General features: G+C 39.9%; 1 protein-coding gene across 1 annotated transcript in view; it reads left to right on the plus strand.

The window, feature by feature from the left end:
* Window positions 1-12,279, plus strand: part of LOC102816842 (fibroblast growth factor 13-like) — a 594,039-nt gene that overhangs the window by 213,037 nt on the left and 368,723 nt on the right. The gene's annotated exons all lie outside the window — the stretch shown is intronic.

Raw genomic sequence — 12,279 nt, forward strand, 5'->3', positions numbered from 1 at the left:
TGTTGTAATATTTGACTTTGTCTTCTCAAGCTGACCTTTAAAATTTTCTGTTCAACTTTTGTAACTCCTTCTTTCTTCCATTTGCTTTAGCATCCCTTCACTGGAGAGCAAGTTTCAGTGTCTGTTTTGACATCTATTTTGATCTTTTCCTTCTTTCTTGTCTTCTTAATGACCTTTTGCTTTCTTCCTATATGATATTCTTGATGTCATCCCACAACTCTTCTGGTCTTCGGTCTTTAGTGTTTGAATGTATCAAATCTGTTTGTCAGATGAGATATATTCAAGGTGATATTTTGGCTCTCGTGGGCTTGTTTTTATTTTCTTCAGCTTCAATCTGAATTTGCATATTAGCAATTGATGATCTGTTTCACAGTCTGCCCCTGGTCTTGTTTTGGCTGATGATATGGAGGTTTTCCACTGTCTCTTTCCACAGATGTAGTCAATTTGATTTCTATGTATTCCATCTGGTGAGGTCCATGTGTATAAACATCTCTTATGCTGCCTAAAGAAGGTATTCAAAATGAACAAATCATTGGTTTTGTAGAATTCTATCATGCAATCTCCAGCATCATTGTTGTCACCAAGGCCATATTTTCCAACTACTGATTCTTCCTCTTTATTTCCAACCTTTGCATTCTAATCACTAGCAATGATCAATACATCTTGATTGCATGATTGATCTATTTCAGATTGAAGAAGTTGGTAGAATTCTTCTATTTCATCCTCACTGGCTTTAGTGGTTGGTGTGTCAATTTGAATAATAGTGATATTAGCTGGGCTTCCCTGTAGGCACATGAATATTATCCTATCACAGACAGCGTTGTACCTCATGACTGTCTTGATATGTTCTTTTTGACGATGAATGCAACACCATTCCTCTTCAATTTGTTGTTCCTGGCCTAGTAAATCATGTAGTTGACAGATTCAGAATGTCCAATTCCAGTCCATTTCAGCTCAGTAATGCCTAGGATTTTGATGTTTATGCATTCCATTTCATTGTTGACAATTTCCAGTTTTCCTAGATTCATTCATCGTGCATTCCATGTTCTGATTATTAATGGATGTTTACAGCTGTTTATTTTCATTTTGAGTTGTACCCAATCAGCAAATGAAGGTCCCATGGGCTTTACTCCCATGGCTTTACTCCATTTGCATCATCATGGTCAACTCTACTTTGAGGAGGCCGCTCTTCCCCAGTCACCTTTTGAGTGCCTTCCAAGCTGAGGGGCTCATTTTCTGGCACTATATCTGGCAATGTTTCTCTGCTATTCATAAGGTTTTCAATGACTAAATATTCTGAAATAGTTCATCTCTACTTCTTCCTAGTCTGTCTTTGTCTGGAAGTTCTTCTGAAACCTGTCCACTGTGGGTGACCCTGGTGGTATTTAAAATTCCCGTGGCATAGCTTCCAGAATCACAGCAACTCACAAGCCACCACAGTCTTACAGACTTATAGACGAGTGGTGGGGAAAGTCAATAATCTCTTCTTTTATGACAATTCTCATTTTACTTTATTGAGGATATCCTGTTCCTATTTATTATTTTTTCATTTTCTAATCTGTTTAATTAAAGGGTGTATTTAATAATTGGGGAATTGCACACATCAATAATTAATATTAGTACTACACCATTGGTTCTGTATTTGGGGCTCTGGTAGCTTAGTGGTTACGAATCGGACTGTGAACCGCAAGGTCAGCAGTTCGAAACTACCAGCGGTTCCGCGGGAGAAAGATGAGGCGTTCTGCTCCCGTAAAGATTTACAGCCTCAGAAACCCTGTGCAGGGTTTCTTAGAGGCGGAACCAACTCCACGGTCCTTAACAACAACAACAACAACAAGGTACTTTTAGACAGAAACCAGTTGGATTATTTTTATCTCCTAGGGAATCTCTGCTGGAAAAAATAAAGCATATCTCTGCTTCAGTAGTTTGGTGCAGAAGCTGCTCAGAGTAACCTTGGAAAACCCTTTGAGTATGTCTGAGTTCCGTATGCCTCAGAGAAAACCTATCCCAATCAGTTGTTGAGTATGACTTGATTCCAACTTAGGGCCACCCCTTGTGTGTCATGGTAGTACTATTTCTCCATAGGGTTTTGAGTGGTTGATTTTTATGGAAAGTAGATTATCTGGCCTTTCTTCTTAGATGCCTTTTGGTGTACCCCAACCACCAGCATTTCAGTTAGTAGTTGAGCCCTATCACCTGTTTGGCTACCCACGTGTCTCCCTTCCTGAAGTGTATTCAGAAAATGGCTAGCAGCAGTTTTGGATCAGGTGTGAGTATCGTTTCAATGGACCAGATGCCATCCTGGTTAGTTGAAGCCAGCAATGGACTGAGAGAGGGGTCTGGTGGCAGCTTCATAGAATGACTTCTGCAGACCTGAGGTTCCTTTCTTTCTCTGCCACTGTTTCTTTTTTTAAATTAAATGTTTTTATTTTGCATTGAGTGAAAGTTTACAGGGCACACCATCAGCTTCACAGTCAACCATTCATATAGCTTGTTTCATTACAATCTTACAAAACAGTTTCATTACAATCATACAAAACAGTTAACAATCTGCCACTGTTTCTTGTTCTTTTCCTCTTTTGGAATCTTAAAGTCTATGATTCCATGAATTTTGTTAGTTTGGTGGAAATACTACAAAATGAACACCATATACTTTTAGGAAAAAAAGAAATCATCTCTGAATCTGTGAAACATTGAGTTCCCCTTTGCTGTGTATTTCTTGTGCTCTGGTATGACGCGGTGAGTTAACGCGCTGGACTGCAAAGTTGTTTGAACTGCAAAGTCAGGGCTTCAAGCTCACTAGCCACTCCTTGGAAACCCTATACAGGGTCGCTATTGGTCGGAATCGGTGCCCCCGCACGTAAGAACAACAACAAGATATAGTGGAGTCCTTGTGTGGTGCTGTAGGATAAAGCACTGGACCATAAGATAGATTTGAGCTGCAAAGTGCTGGTTCAAACCCACCAGCTGCTTCTTTGAAACACTTCACAGGGTTAATATGAGTCGGAAGCAACTCAGTGGCACTTAGCAACAATGACAACAAAAACAGACATAGTCTCAGCTTTCTCTTCCTCGGAGGCTAATGCTTTCCCTCCTTGATTTACAGTGGTGTCAGCAGGACAAGCCTGGCAAAAGCTGGGCTATACCATTTGAGGTCTTTGGGGGAGTAAGCATCTATCAGTATGATTGACTAGTTGTGTTGCCAAACCACCTTATCCTGTTAGTGCTATAGGTGAGTTGTGTGGTTGTGGAAGCTGTCCAGTGTTGCTTTAATTTTAACGATGATTGATGTCAGTGGATCTTCATTACTCTTAAAGAAAATGTTTTCTTCTTTTTTTTTTTTCAAAAATTCGAAAAAGAAACATCACACACAAACACACAGTGAACTAACCCAGAAGCTTAAAACATTTCATTTTTTTTCATGAGTGTCATGAAAAAGAAACCAGCCACAAACACATTAGACAAGGAGTTCCCTTCAAGCTCTTGTCTTTATCACTCACCAGTCAAAGCCCCTCATTTCCCAGATGATAGTCCTGAAGTCAGAGTGGTAAATTCTTTACCCAATAATGCTCAACTAGCTGCTGGCAGAGGCAAGAGAAGCAGCTCTACCTCTGGATCATTTCCTCACGACAGCTTGCGGTCATTTCAGCTCATTAAACAGATTTTATCTATTAAGATCTCTTTTCTACCAATTTGTGAAAGCATTGGCTTGTTTATATTTAGTGGAAATGATTCTTCCTCTCACTAGTCTTGTGCTGTTTCTTTTATTGTTTCTTTTCAGTGCCTTGCCGAGTTTCTATATCAAAATGTGTTACCGATTTGCAGAATTCATTCCCCTCACCCCACTTGCAGTAGTGCACCCACACTCGTCTGTCACTTTGTTGTTCTGTGCTGGGTTACTCCACCTTTCCTCCCACTCCCACCTCTGGCAACCATCAAATAATGTTTCTTTTAGTGTGAAATTTTTTTCTTGACTTTTTCCAATACTATTCTCATAAAATAGGGTGGTTTTGTGATTTATTCGTGTTAGTCACTACTATTCATCTGATTGTTGTACTGTGATGGCTTGTTTATTGCTGTGGTTCAGGAAGCTATGCCACCAGCATTTTAAATACCAGTAGGGTCACTCATGGTGGACAGGTTTCTATGAAGCTTCTAGAGTCAGACAGACTAGGAAGTGGGAGAGGCGGGCCAATTCAGAATGGTTAGCCACTGAACACCTTATAACTAGCAGTGGAGCCTTGTCAGAAATAGTGCTGAAAGATGTAAACCTCGTGAATAATACCAATATATTGTCAGATATTTTGCTGGAATGTGAGCCCTTCAGGTTAGGAGGCACTCAAAATATGGCCGGGAAAATCTGCCTACTTAAAGTTGACCTGACTGTGATGATGCGAATGGAGTAAAAGTTTCAGGACCTTCATTTGCTGATGGGGTGGAGGGGGGCACATCTCAAATTGAGGAGAAATAGTTGCAAACATCCATTAATAATTGGAATATGGAATGTACAGAGTATGAATCTAAGAAACTTGGAAGTTACTGAAGTTGAAATGGAATGCATAAACATTGATATCCTAAGCATTAGTGAGCTGATATGGACTGGTATTGGCCATTTTGAATCTGACAATCCTATGGTTTTCTATGCTGAGAATGACCAAATCAAGAGGAACGCCATAGGATTCAAGGTGAAAAAGAAATCTGAAGATCTATCTTGAAATTCAACACTGTCTGTGATAGGATAACATCCATATACTTACAAGAAAAAGCAGTTATTAAAAAATAAAATACCATGGTTATTAAAAATTACTCCGAAATGACTAAAGCTAGTGATGGTGTCATTGAAGAACTTTTTCAGTCTGAAATTGTTCAAACATGCAATCCACATAATTACTGGTGATTGGATTGTGAAAGTTGGGAACAAAGAGGAAAGATTGGTAGTTGGAAAATATGGTCTTGGTGATAGAAATGATGCTGGAGATCACATGAGAGTATTTGGCAAGACGAATGACGTCTTCATCGCAATGACGGTTTTTCACCATCATAAACACTGACTATGCATGTGGACCTCACCCGGTGGAGTACGCAGGAATCAAATCAACTCTCCAATGTTCATATACATACTCACACAGCCCCTCCGTGCTGAATGTGGTTATATGACTGGGTCACATTCTTTCACATCTGTTTGCCTTTGTACATGTTGTTTCTGTGGCTGCAAGTACCTTTCCCTTCACTTCCTGCTCAATCTTCCAGTCTTAATACAAACCTTCCCTCATCCACAGAGCTTTCCTTAAGGACCCTAGATTTTCTCTGTGTGCTTACAGCTGTTCCATTGCACTGGAACTTGGCCAGTTTTGTGTGATCTCATCCCTTATTGATCTTGGAGCTTGCTGGGTCATAGGGTACATGTCGTCATCATCTTTTTATCCCTGGTGCTTAGATCAAGGTCTGGTACATAGTAAGCTTTCAGTACTTTTTTCTTGAATATATCACTGGAAACCTATCTACTCATCTTGTCTGCTCCATGCATTGATCCTTTTGTTCGTTCACCTGTTTTATCATTTTTGTCTATCAACTGAATCGGGAGAAAGAAGAGCTTTCTGCTCCTTCAAAGATTCATAGCCTCAGAAAATCCTCTACAGGATCACTGAGTTGGAACAGACTTTGACGACACATAGCAACAACTTTGTAAATAGATCAGATGGATCAAGAAGTCACCAAAATTAATGAGCATTGACCAATGAACCCTGTCTGTTCTTATTCAGGAAACAAAGAGACCTGTTACTTTCTGAAACATGAATTTCTTCTCTCCTTTTCCTCCCCTTAATATATGAACAAATAAAATGAATTTGAAAAGCTGTGAGTGCTGAACATCCATTGTATTCCCCAGAGATTATTAGTATGTGTCAACCAGCTGTTTCATGGGGCAAGTTTAGCAATTGTTGTGCAGTGTGTAGTGAATTGCATCAACAAAGTAGCTACTAATGCAAACCTCCAATTTTAAAAGAAAACATTCTCTATCTAATCAAGTTCATACAGGAAAAAGACTACCAGATTATTCCTGATGCTGATTCATGAGACAGACCAGAAATGATGTGCTAGTCCTAATTGACTTCTAGTCGGAATGTAAGACGTTCCATTTTTCATGGGAACTTGCTGGATCCAGTGATATCAGTGCTTGAAACTTAACACCAAGGCAAAGTTTGGTTTAAGAATGAAAATGATTTGTTCGAGGCAATTTCTGAACATTAGAAAAGCCCAGAGTAGTACAAAAGGAAAGCCTTTTACGAACGTCTAGTGCAGTTATCCTCAATTTTTTTGTTATTATACCTTCCTCAAAGTATAACAAGGAGTCCAAGGACAGCAGTATGAAACTGTCAGCAGTTCCACCTGAGAAAGAGTTGTTGTATTTGTTAAGTGTCATCGAGTTTGTACCGACTCATAGCAACCCTGTGCACAGCAGAACGAAACACTGCCTGGTCCTGGGCTAATCTCACAACTGTTGCCACACTTGAGCCCATCGATGCTGCCACTTTGCCAGTCTATCTTGCTGGGGGTCTTCCTCTTTTTATCTGATCCTCCTCCTTACCAAACATATCCTTCTCCAGCGACTGGTCCCTCCTGACAATATTTCTGAAGTATGAAAGATGAAGTCTGGCCATCCTGGCCTCCAAGGAGCAAGCACTCTGGCTGCACACAGATCTGTTGGTTCTTTTGGCAGCCCATGGTACTTTCAATATTCTCCCTCCAACACCATATAACTCAAAAGCATCAATTCTTCTTCAGTCTTCCTTACTCACTGTCCAGCTTTCACATGCATATGAGGTTACTGAAAATACCATGGCTTGGGTCAGGCGCACCTTAGTCCTCAAGCTGACATCTTGGCTCTTGAACACTTTATAGGGGTCTTGTGCAGCACATTTGCCCAATGCAATATGTTGTTTGATTTCATGACTGCTGCCTCCATGAGTGTTGATGGTTGATCCTAGCAAAATGAAATCTTTTACAACTTCAACTTTTTCTCCATTTATATGAAGATTTCCAGTCTGGGAAATCCTATACAGGGTCACTATGAGTCAGAACCAACTCCACAGCATTTAACCAACCAACCAACCAACCAAAATTATAACAGTATTTTGAAAATAACTATGTACTCATTCATCTGTGTGTTTGTTTATAGTGGTTGTAACAGACATACTTTTCAGTATATTGTACGTTTTTCATTTGTGTTAACGATATTTGTATCATAACCTCAGAACTGCTCTCTTATTGTCTCTGATTTGTTGGAACAGTCCTCTGTATAACTGCATCAAACCAGTCCACTTCATCCAACTCAATCTCAGATTGACTTTTTGTGTGTAGGAATCTAATTTTGTGACACGCATCTTTGTGTTCAATTCGAATATGAAGATGGGTAGATAATGACACTGCCTCAGTAATATTAGCAATATTGTCTACTCTCACAGAATTCTCCCTCACGAACCTCTGTGCTCTTGTACCATTTCTTTGTTGTGTGATACCCCAGAGGTTTTGACTTTTGAAGACTCGATGCCTTATAGTAAAATTCATGATGGCAAGAGCTTGGTTTCTATTTCATGAAATATGAAACGAGACATTGTGTAGATAGATATGGGGAAGGTGAAACTACCACCAATGGCCAGATATGGTAGCTGAATCACCCCTGGAAAGTTAGGGAACACAACTTGGACTATCCCTGGTCTTGTCTCCTCCTCCTCCTCCTCCTTTATCTTGCTGAGGGAATCTACCGAGACCTGGAGATAAGTATTGTCCCATCCAAAGCAGCGATGCTCACGGAAATAGCTAGTTCTGGAATATTGGAATTTCGTCTTTCTATGGCATTCTCTTCCTGCCCCTGGGTGACCCACGAGTATGCCCTCCCTGTCCGGGTCTATTGTAGTTTCCTCTTTCCGAAGGTAAGGCGGATTTTTCTCTTGGAGGCTGAGTATATGACTTTGACATTTCTTCACTGAGTTCTTGGTGTACACAGAGACATCTAAGATAATAGTTCTCCATTTGTGTTCACTCTTACATTTTTTTAATTTACTTGCAGCTTACATGGGTATGGTTACCACTTAGGATGTCTTTGTACAAAAGCTCATAATTTAAGAAACTTGTTCCATATTAGTTGAAACATCACTTTACTGCGAATCCACAAACCCTTTGTGAATGTCAACTTTCTAGAATAATTTACTAAGTATCTTTTTTTGTTCGTTTTTTTGAGTCCTCTGTAAAGTGTTAAAGTACATAAAGTTTTACTTCTTTGTCTCAAAAGTCTCTAAGACATTCAGTAATGTAGTCAGGTCGCATGGGTCGGAACCGATCGATGACACTTTACCACTCAACAACATAGTCAATGTGCCTATGTGCAAATATTGGTTTTGCCACCTCTTAGTTGTATGCCTTTGACCACATTATTAACCTTTCTATGCCTTAGTTTTCTCCTCTGTAAAATGGGTTTTGTGGAGTGAATAGTGGATATAAGTCATGTTCTTTAAAGTTTCTGGTATAGTCATAAGTTAGTTATCCTATTGGTTTAGGATTGTTTCGTCCATTGAAAGAATCTGTAATGACAGAAATGTTCTAAACCTGCACTGTCCTATATGGGAGTCACTGGCCACATGTGACTATTGAGCGTTTGAAATGTGATTAATCTGCATGTTGATTTGAATGCTTCATTTTGTTTAATTTTAATAACAGACATTGAAATTTCCATCTGTATCTTCTCTCTGCCATTTTGTTCAGTGCATCTTTCAGACGTGGTGTTGGTATGCTGTGGAGTCAGTTCTAACCCATAGCAACCCTGCCTAGGGATTCCAAGGCTGCAAATTTTCATGGGAGCAGAAAGCCTCATCTTTCTCCCACAGAGCAGCTGGTAGTTTCACACTGCTGACCTTGAGGTTCACAGCCCGATTCGTAACCACTACGCTACCAGAGCTCCGTGTGTTAGTTACCTTATAGTATCTGAGGAGTAAGCCATTCTTCAGTGATCAAAACAACAGTGAAGTTACAAGAGACTGAAGAACATTGAGCACCATGTGGTAGGTTAGTTGGTATCAGTGAGTTGGAATTAGAGGCCAGTTTGATGGACTAGATGTCACCTCATTTGCCCTTCTCCAGCTTTGTAGCTACTTTTGTTGTACTCTTCATCTCTCCTTCTAGCTTTGCTGCCCATTCTCATCTGTCTGTCTTCTGTGTTCTCCATCATTTCAATTTGTTTACCTCTGAGTCATACCAGAAAGACACCTGTGGTCTAATCACCAATTCCTTAATAATGGTGTCTGATTGTAGACAAGTTGCAGGCAGTAGGGAAAAGAACCTTTCCCCAAACTATTTTCATAGGAAGACTTGTCCTCTTTCTATTCCATGTTCAGCTTATTCACCTACTAAAGAATATGCTGTGGGGACGATCATTTAAGAATTTATGGACTGTCAACCAAGAGTGCCTCATTTTCCTGATCTACATGTAAAGATGACATTTCACCGCCTTCCCATCTTATAACATGCTATACTTTGAAACTTTAAGGGAAAGAGAAACACTTATAGTGAGTCAAGGAAACAAATTTCAATTAATATATTTGCAAGGTGGAATTTGGGCTGGACCACAGAAAGCGAGACTGACTTTTCTATGGTTTTCCAGGTAGTGTGTGGGACCTGAGTTTGGCATATGATCAAACTTCTAAAACAACCCTATTTCCATTTCTTATACCCAGGTTAAAAGAATTCATTAGTAGTTTGGTGTTTTAAATGGCCACTGACTCATACTTAATGTCTTAAATGGCTTGAACTTTGTGTTGTAAAAGGAGCTTTTTTGTAGAGAGAGAACACCACAAGATCTGATTTTCTTTGTGGAACCCATAAAAGTAAAATCATAACTTAAGCATCTTTTTGTGGAGAAAATCATGATTCTGACCTTCTTATTCCATCTGACCATGGCAAAGAGGACCATAATTTTAACAGTCAAATCCCACCTGCGTTATTGTACCCTGTAGTCTTTCTACAATGTCATCCTGTTCCTCTACTAATAACCTACCTTCATCCATTTTCAATTGACGTTATTTTTTCAGGCAATTCTCACGGATGCTTTTTATTTTATTTAAAATAGAGGTCACTGCTGTAAGCGCTCACAGACGTTCACAGACGCTGTGTACTTATTAAAACAGTGATGCACTGAGCGCGTTACAGAGAGTGGTTCTCGCTTTGAGGTGGGCCTCCAGAGTCCAGGTAAGTTAGTGTGGGGGAAAGCAGCTTGAAACAATTACTTGTCAATGAAAGGTCATGAATAGAAGTTCAGGCTTTAAAATTTTATTTGCACAGAGACAGGGGGAGATATATGTGCAATCCTTAACAGATAACCTCACAGCTCTGAAAGCGCCCCTTCCTTTCTGTATCTATAGAACTCCCAAACCTCATTTTCCTATATGGGTCATCAGGCTACATTCGCAGTATAGTCTCCACATTGCTGCCAACTTCAGCTCCCTAAAGCATAGTTACTAGCTTCATTTTCTCTCTGCCTTGCTTTTCTCTGCTGCTCTTATACCATCTGCAGCTCTTTATGGCCTCTCAGATGCAGTTCTTTCCAGCCCAAACGTCAGTGTCCTTTACAATTTTGTTCTTCCCCTCATTCGCAGCCTTCTTTGTCTCTGTTCTATTGTAGTGAAATGGTTTCTGATTATTCCTTGATCATCTACCCCGCAGTTTGGGCCATCTCCATTTACCCCTGCTATTCTTCCTCTGGATCTCTACTCAAATCCACAACCGTTGAGTTGATTCTGACTCAGTGACCCTGTATAGGACTCTCTGAGACTACAAATCTTTACGGGAGCAGAAAGCCTCATCTTTCTCCTGTGGATTGGCTGGTGTGTTTGAACAACCAAGCTTGTGGTTGGTAGCCTAACTCCTAACCCACAGTGCCATCAAGGCTGTATGTCGATCACAGAACTATCTACAGTTCCAGTATCAGTACTCACTACACATCCTCCCTGCTAGGAAGCTTTCCGGAATCTCCCATCCATACTTGAGGGGCTTCCTTCTCTGTAGTTCTGCAGCACTTAAACAAAGTGCTGTATAATGGGATTGATTACAATCAGAAGCACTACGTTTGACTGTCATCTTTACCAGTTGCTAGTTGTATGATCTTGGGCAAAACCTGGAAGTTCACATTCTAAGCCAATGTCTCCATCTTTAAAGTAAGAGATGAGAATGTCTTGCACACATGTAATAGGGTTCTTTGTCAACTTGACTAGGCCAGGATTTCTAGTGGGTTAGCATTCCCATGGTGATGGTAAACACTGGACTAATAACCACAATGAGTCCTTATATGGTGCTGTAGGAGAAGAACTCCACAAGATCGGTTTGAACAAAAAAGTGGGTGGTTCAAACTCACCAGCTGCTCTTCAGAAACCCTGTACAGGGTCACTATGAATTGGAACAGACTCAACAGCAGCTAACAACAAAAACAACAAGAGTCAAGAGTTACGGACAACCCTGCTTCCCAAGTTACCTCTGTACTATGTTTTCCATTTCTATATTCACCTATTTTTTGGCTTGTGACTCTTATTCTTTCTAGCCCTATACTCCCTCACTCACCTGTTGACCTAAGAAATGCTTCTGTATCTTTGACTTTTATACTCAGGGCATAGATTTCGGTGAAGCCTTCAATTTCTCCTTTGTCTCAATCCAATTCCAGGTTTTTCAACATCCAACTGCAGCATTGGCCCACATGGCAAGTGTCTTTTCCCTCAATCAAGGTAAATCAGATTTTATAAGGAAATAAGCAACCACAGGATTTGGTGACACAGGATCATTTAGTTCATGGTTGTATCCTTTAATCAGATTTACTCAACCACTATGCTGAACAAAGAATCTCAGAAACTGGACTATACCAAAAACGTGGCATCAGGATTAGAGAAGACTCATTAACAACTTGCGATATATAGATGATACAACCTTGGATGCCAAACATGAAGACTGCTTGAAGTACCTACCCATGAAGGTCAAGACCACAGCCTTCATTATGGATTATATGAAAACCTTCAATTATTAGATCCATAAACAAACATCATGATAAATGAGGAGAAAATTGACGTTGTCTTGGATTTTCTTCTAATTGGATCTACAAGCAATGCTTATGGAAAGAGCACTGAAATGACATATTTCATTGACAAATTTTACTGCAAAAGATTTCTTTAAAATTGTGATTAAATAGTAAAGATGGCACTTTGACTAAGGTATAACTCAGTCAAGTCATAGTCTTTTTTTTTT

This window comes from Chrysochloris asiatica, unplaced genomic scaffold (assembly GCF_000296735.1).
Source record: "Chrysochloris asiatica unplaced genomic scaffold, ChrAsi1.0 scaffold00308, whole genome shotgun sequence".
Lineage (NCBI taxonomy): Eukaryota > Metazoa > Chordata > Mammalia > Afrosoricida > Chrysochloridae > Chrysochloris > Chrysochloris asiatica.